Source organism: Eschrichtius robustus, chromosome 15 (genome assembly GCF_028021215.1).
Source record: "Eschrichtius robustus isolate mEscRob2 chromosome 15, mEscRob2.pri, whole genome shotgun sequence".
Lineage (NCBI taxonomy): Eukaryota > Metazoa > Chordata > Mammalia > Artiodactyla > Eschrichtiidae > Eschrichtius > Eschrichtius robustus.
The window spans coordinates 86,409,580-86,417,798 of NC_090838.1; positions in this window are offsets into that span (position 1 = coordinate 86,409,580).

Here is an 8,219-nt window from a genome sequence, read left to right on the forward strand (position 1 = left end):
TTTCTTAGTTATTATACCAAAGGCATAAGTAATAAAAGAAAAAAAAAGACAAATTGGACTTCATGAAAATTAAAAAAACTAAAAATTTTGCATCAAAAGATATAAACCACAGAGTAAAAAGGCAACCCACAGAATGGGAGAAAATATTTGCAAATCATGCATCTGATAAGTGATTAATATACAGAATATATAGACAATTTCCAAAACTCAACAGAAAAAAAACCCCACAAAAATAGGCAAAGAACTTGAACAGACATTTCTCCAAATAAACTACATAAATGGACAATAAGCACAGGAGAGGATGCTCAACTATCACTAGGGAAATGCAAAGCAAAACTACAATGAAATACCAGCTTACACCCATTAGGATGGCTACTATTAAACAGCAAACAAACAAAAAAAGGCCAGAAAAGAGCAAGTGTTGGTTAGAGAGGATGTGGAGAAATTGGAATGCTTATGCACTGCTTGTGGGAGTGTAAAATGGCATAGCCACTGGGGAAAACAATATGGTGGTTCTTCAAAAATTTTAAAATAGAACTACCATATGATTCAGCAATTCCACTTCTGGGTATATACCCAAAAGAATTGAAAGCAGGGTCTTGAAGAAATATTTGTACACCCTTGTTCACAGAAGCATTATTAAACAGCTAAAATGTGGAAGCAACCCAGGTGTCCCTTAACTGATGAGTGGATAAGCAAAATGTGGTATATACATATAATGAGATATTATTCAGCCTTAAAAGGAAGGGACCTCCCTGGTGGCGCAGCGATTAAAAATCCACCTGCCAGGGCTTCCCTGGTGGCGCAGTGGTTAAGAATCCGCCTGCCAATGCAGGGGACATGGGTTCGAGCCCTGGTCCGGGAAGATCCCACATGCCGTGGAGCAACTAAGGCCATGTGCCACAACTACTGAAGCCCACGTGCCTAGAGCCTGTGCTCCACTACAAGAGAGGCCACCGCAATGGGAAGCCCGAGCACCACAACGAAGACAACAGCAACTAGAGAAAAGTCCACGCGCAGCAACGGAGACCCAACGCAGCCAAAAATAAATTAAATTAAAAAAAAAAAATCCACCTGCCAGTGCAAGGGACACGGGTTCGATCCCTGGTCTGGGAAGATCCCACATGCTGCGGAGCAACTAAGCCCGTGCATCATAACTACTGAGCCCACGCACCACAACTACTGAAGCCCGCGCACTCTAGGGCCCACATGCCACAACTACTGAGCCCGCGTGCTGCAGCTACTGAAGCCCATGTGCCTAGAGCCCGTGCTCTGCAACAAGAGAAGCCACCGCAATGAGACGCCCGTGCATCACAACAAAGAGTAGCCCCCGCTTGCCACAACTGGAGAGAAAGCCCACGCGCAGCAACGAAGACCCAATGCAGCCAAAAAAAAAAAAGGAAGGAAATTCTTCAGTATGCTACAACATGGAAGAACTTAAGGACATTATGCTAAGTGAAATAAGCCAGTCACAAAAAAGACAAACACCGTATGATTCTACTTATATGAGGTACTTCCTAGAGTAGTCAAAATCATAAGGACGGAAAGTATCGTGGTGATTGCCAGGGGCTAAGGGGAGGGAAGAATGGGGAGTTACTGTTTAATAGTTACAGAGCTTCAGTTTTACAAGATGAAAACAGTTATTGGTGTAAACGGTGGCGATGGTTGTGCAACAAGGGAATGTATTTAATACCACTGAACTGTACAGTTAAAATTTGTTAGGACAGTAAATTTTATGTGTATTTTACCACAGTAAGAAAAAATAACTGCCTGGAAAAAAGCCTGAATTCAAGCGCTAAGTGTTTGCTATTATTCTCCCTACTAAGGGGGACAAATCAAGGCCTAGATGCAAGCAGGACTCAGCATCAACAAATGATGCAGAGGCAGGTAATTCCCTGGTGGTCCAGTGGTTAAGAATCCGCCTTCCAATGCAGGGGATGTTGGTTCGATCCCTGGTCTGGGAACTAAGATCCCACATGCTGCAGAGCAACTTAGCCCGCACGCTGCAACTACTGAGCCCACGTGCCACAACTAGAGAGCCTGCGCACTGCAACTACAGAGCCCATGCGCTCTGGAGCCCACACATCACAACTAGAGAGAAACCTGCGCGCCACAACTAGAGAGAAGCCTGCGCGCCGTAACGAAGAGCCCGCGTGCTGCAACTAAGACCCAACTCATCCAAAAATAAATACATAAATATTAAAAAAAAAAAGAAACAAAAAACAAACAAATGATGCAGAGGCAGAGCTGAGTTGGAGGCCAGAATCCTGATCTTGTGCAGCTCCTAACAATAACTCAATGCTGTCTTGGCCTTTTTCTCCTGGTTGTAAGATGACTGCAGCAGCTCCTAGAGCTATGTCCTTTGAGGGCAGGAAACAGAGGTCAATGGAGGGCAGAGAATTTCTCCTCAAATACCTCTCCCTTTTTATGAGAGGGAAAACCCTTTCTAGTAGCCCCTGGCCCATTCCTCTTACAACTTGCTAGCCAGGACTGGGATACATGCCCACCTCTCGGTAAGGGCTGAGCTCTCTTTCCCTGAGAAAATGATTTCCCCCAATTCTTCAACAAAACTGGAATTTTACTAGTATGGAAAATGGGAGAATAGCCATCAGTTTTGCTATACCATTCTTTTTTTTTTTTTTTTTAATAAATTTATTTATTTATTTATTTATTTTTGGTTGTGTTGGGTCTTCGTTTCTGTGCGAGGGCTTTCTCTAGTTGCGGCAAGCGGGGGCCACTCTTCATCGCGGTGCGCGGGCCTCTCACTATCGCGGCCTCTCCTGTTGCGGAGCACAGGCTCCAGACGCGCAGGCTCAGTAGTTGTGGCTCACGGGCCCAGTTGCTCCGTGGCATGTGGGATCTTCCCAGACCAGGGCTCGAACCCGTGTCCCCTGCATTGGCAGGCGGATTTTCAACCACTGCACCACCAGGGAAGCCCTGCTATACCATTCTTAAAACATCCCTTGGCCACCCTACCATTAAGACTCTTCCCTAGTCCCACCTCCCTCAGAAGCACAAGTGAATATAAATTAATTCCTCACTCTTTGTTTGCTTGAGCTTCTGCTAATACTCAGGTAGTCAGAGACACACCATCTCTTTCAGTTTCTTAAACTTTCCCTAAACCACAAGTTCTCTCCCCAAGAGAAATTCTAATGCCAGCTCATTACAAATAAAAAGCTACCTGTATGGTATGATTTCAACTATTTAAAATATGTACAGAAAAGGACTGGAAACAAACACATCAACATATGAATGAATGATGCAACTGGTGCAACTGGCTGTGAGATTATAAGCATTCTTTCCTTTTTTACACTTTTCTGTACTTGGCAAAATTTCTATGCCGAATATATATGCCTTTTATAGTTAAAAATATATCTATTGGGTTTCCCTGGTGGCGCAGTGGTTAAGAATCCACCTGCCAATGCAGGGGACACGGGTTTGAGCCCTGGTCCTGGAAGATCCCACATGCCGCGGAGCAACTAAGCCCATGCACCACAACTACTGAGACCGTGTGCCACTACTACTGAAGCCCGCGCGCCTAGAGCCCGTGCTCCACAACAAGAGAAGCCACCGCAACAAGAAGCCTGCACACCGCAACTAAGGGTAGCCCTCACTTGCTTCAACTAGAGAAAGTTTGCGTGCAGCAAATGAAGACCCAACACAGACAAAAATAAATAAATTAAATAAATAAATTTATTAAAAAAAAGAAGGGGATCCCCCTGGGGATCCTTTAAAAAAATGTATATATATATATAGTGTTGCTTATTCTGTTTGCCCCTCCAGATTCATCCTTCTCCCTCTCTGTCCTGCTTTGTGTCCTAGGACACTAGTCTAGGCTGCTGACCTATATGGACTTCTGCTTCGCCTTCTAGCTTCCACCTGGGTTTAGCCCATGGGAAGCACCAGCAGGAGATGACAGGGAGGAGAGGAGACTGGAGTATTTGTTCCTAATGCCCACCTGTAACAGAAAACAAACCTGACTCCACATTGGATCTATTCCTTTAGCTCTAACCTTTGTGCTCTGTTGCCTGTACTAGTCATGCTGGCTCTGCATCTTTGTCTCAAACAATAAAAGACTGTTGCCTAAAGCCTGAAATATACATCATAGCCCTTTCTCAAGGCTGTCTCCCAGGCTTGACCTTTAAAGGTATGACACTTTTCATTCATACAGAGATAGAAAGTTGCAGAATAGAGAATAACATTTGTCTTATTGGAGGTTTACAGGAACATTGTGACCAGACTTAGGTGGACAGCTGTAAGAACAAAGGATTATCACAGCACTCCTAGGGCAACAACCAGCCACACCCTTTCCCCACTTAGCATAAAAGAAGCTTGAGGGACTTCCCTGGGGGCACAGTGGTTAAGAATACACCTGCCAATGCAGGGGACACGGGTTCGAGCCCTGGTCTGGGAAGATCCCACATGCCGTGGACCAACTAAGCCCGTGCGCCACAACTACTGAGGCTGCGCTCTAGAGCCCGCGAGCCACAACTACTGAAGCCTGTGCGCCTAGAGCCCATGCTCCGCAACGAGAAGCCACTGCAACGAGAAGCCCGCGCACCACAACGAAGAGTAGCCCCCGCTCGCCGCAAATAGAGAAAGCCCGCCCGCAACAACGAAGACCCAACGCAGCCATAAATAAATAAATAAATAAATAAATACTCAGTGTGATTTAAAAAAAAAAGAAAAAGAAGCTTGACTTCTAACTCAGTTTAAGATGATTCTTTGGGACACCAGTCTGCCACCTTCTTGGTCTGCTGGCTGTCCAAATAAAGTCACTATTCCTTATCCCAACACCTCATCTCTCGATTTATTGGCCTGTTGTGTGACAAGCAGTAGAGCTTGGACTCAGTAACACACCTACCTCACTCCCTCTTGTATTCCTCTTCCAGTCAAAGTCAGGTGGCCCTTCTACAGGGCTACAGTAACAGTGCTCCTTTGGGTCAATGGGTGGTAACAGTTTTCCACTGTTGAGTCCCTGGGTGCTTCACCATTCCTTGTTTTTTCTCTTACCCTGACTAAATGGTCTCTTCATTAACTCTGATGTGCTCTTTGAGTACGCCATCTCTTCTTGCAACGGTGTTAACTGATAACTCTATTAATAAACTCTTTGAAAGAAGACACACCTGATCATTCAGAATGGCATAAGATTTGAAAGAAAGTTGTGTTGATTCACTTAAGCACATATGCAGTTCTTGGCACCTAAACAGGAAAAGAACCTGTCCTACTGCCTGCTGATGGCTTGCACAGTCGCTTCCTCCTCAGAGAGAGGACGAATTCCAGCCCAGTTCTTATCCTCACGGAGACAGAGTCCTTGCCATCGAAAATTTTCCTTTAAAAAGTGCTGTGTGCTACAATCTCTTCAAAAATTGGTTCTGGGGCTTCCCTGGTGGCGCAGTGGTTGAGAATCCGCCTGCCAATGCAGGGGACACGGGCTCGATCCCTGGTCTGGGAAGATCCCACATGCCGCGGAGCAACTAAGCCTGTGTGCCACAACTACTGAGCCTGCGCTCTAGAGCCCACAGCCACAACTACTGAGCCCACGTGCCACAACTACTGAAGCCCGTGCACCTAGAGCCAGTGCTCCGCAACAAGAGAAGCCACCGCAATGAGAAGCTCGCGCACCGCAACAAAGAGTAGCCCCTGCTCACCACAACTAGAGAAAGCCCGCGCGCAGCAACGAAGACCCAACTCAGCCAAAAATAAAAAAAAAAAATTGGTTCTGTGGTACCTTCTAAAGCTGGACATAACTATACCCTATGACCCAGCAATTCCATTCCACCAAAAGAAATGAGTACATGTATTCATCAAAAGGAATGAACATAGTTGCATTATTTATAATAATCCCAAACTAGGAACTATCATATGGTGATACATTCATACAATGAAATACTATACAACATTAAGAATGATCTATTGATATATGCAACATGGATGAACCTCACATAATGTTGAAAAAAGCCAGACACACAAAAAGGTACATGATTCCATCATTATAAAGTTTAAAAACAGGCAAAACCAATTTATAAGTGGTGGAAGTCATGAAAGAAATTACTCTGAAGTAGGAGGGGGACAGTGTGGTAGTGTTCATGTGTTGGGAAAATTCATCATTACTGTACACTTTCTACTTGTGCACTATTCTGCATGTACAGTGTATTTGAATTAAAAGTTTACATTTTAGAAAGTGCCATGTGGAATCGCTGCATGTCAGAGACACTCTTGTACCAGAAAATTGTTTTAGGGCTTCCTTTGTCTCGAGTGGGCTCCATAGGAGGTAGAAGACTTTTCTGTCTGCCCCCTGGTATCCAGCTTCCCAGTCCATGAGACAACAAGCACTCCCAGAGTGAGGCCACAGTCTAGAGAAGCAGTAGCAAGTACTGCTCAGAACCAGCTCTGCCACCTGCTGTTAGGCCAGGGTCAGTGAAACAGAATGGGCCCTTTTTGAAGACATTTTGGTCTTTCCCAGCCCTCCACCATGAGCTGTGTGGCCCTGGAAAATTCTCTTCCTCTCTCCAAGACTCAGATCCCTCCTCTGGAAATTGAGGGAGGGTACCAGATGCCAGAGATCACCAAAGCTCACCTAAGGCACTTATTAAAATGCAAATTTGGGATTTCCCTGGTGGTCCAGTGGTTAAGAATCCGCCTTCCAATGCAGGGGACACGGGTTCGATCCCTGGTCAGGGAACTAAGATCCCACATGCTGTGGGGCAACTAAGCTCCCGCGCCACAACTACTGAGCCCACGTGCTCTGGATCCTGCGTGCCACAACTAGAGAGAAGCCCGCGTGCCACAATGAAGAGCCCACACACCACAACGAAAGATCCCGCATGCTGCAACTAAGACCTGATGCAGCCAAATAAAATAAATAAATAAATAAATAAATGAAAATAACTAAAAAATAATAATAAAATAAAATGCAAATTCTGTGGCACAACCCCAGACCTGAATCAGAAGCTACGAGAGTGGGATTTGGTCATATTTTAAATCCCAAAATAATTCAGTGAGCCAGGTGTGTGGAAAACATGGCAAGGCATCATCTCCAAGGACCCTACCAGCTGTTATTTATCTGACATTTTGCCCCCATGGTTCTTGGGGCTCAGGGTTCTGGATCACAAAGACTGAGACAAAACAGCCCCTATCAGTTGCGAGTTACCTTGGACTCTAATTGGTAAATTTAATTCATTTGTATTTACTATAATTACTGTAATAGGACTTATTCTGTATTTTCTGCTTAGGGTATTTCTCTCTCTCTCTCTTTTTTTCTTCTTTCTTACCTTCCAATAGATTTAGCAAAAAAAAAATTCTTTTTTTTTCTTTTTGGTTGCACCGTGCAGCTTGCGGGATCTCAGCTCCCCAACCAGGGATTGAACCTGGGCCACAGCAGTGAAAGTGCCAAATCCTAACCACCAGACCGCCAGGGAACTCCCTAGCAAGTTTTCTTTTATTGGCTTAAAAAGATTACATTCTATTTTTGTTCTTAGGGTGGTTAATTGCCTTAATATCCATTCTCATATTCATATACCCTCATCGTCATCTTAACATCTTCCCAGAACAGGACAAGTGCTTCAGCGTGCTTTACATTTCCTTTTATCTCTTGCCTTATATCTGATTTTAGAGGAAAGCTTTCAGCTTTTAACCATTAAGTATGATGCTACTTGTGGGTCTGTCATAAACTACCTTTATTATGTTGAGATATGTTCCCTCTATATCAACTTTGATGAGAGTTTTTATCACGAATGGATATTGAATTTTGTCAAATGCTTCTTTTGCATCTATCGAGATGATCATGCGATTTGTATCCTTCCTTTTGTTGATGTGGTGTATCACACTGATTGATAATGTGAATAATGAACCATCCTTGCATCCATGGAATGAATCCCACTTGATCATAGTGTTTGTTTCTTTTTATATATAGTTGAATTCAATTTGCTAATATTTTGTTGAGGATTTTTGCATTTCAGAATTACATTCATCAAAGATATTGGCCTGTAGTTTTTTTTTCTCTGGGGCAGTGTCCTTGTCTGGTTTTGGTATCAGGATAATTGTGGCCTCGTAGAATGAATTTGGGAGTGTCCCCTCCTCTTCAATTTTTTGGTATAGTTTGAGAAGGATAGGTAGTCGCTCTTCTTTACATGTTTGGTAGAATTCCCCTGTGAAGCTATCCATTCTTGGACTTTCATTTGCTGGGATTTTTTTTTTTTTAATTACAAATTCAATTT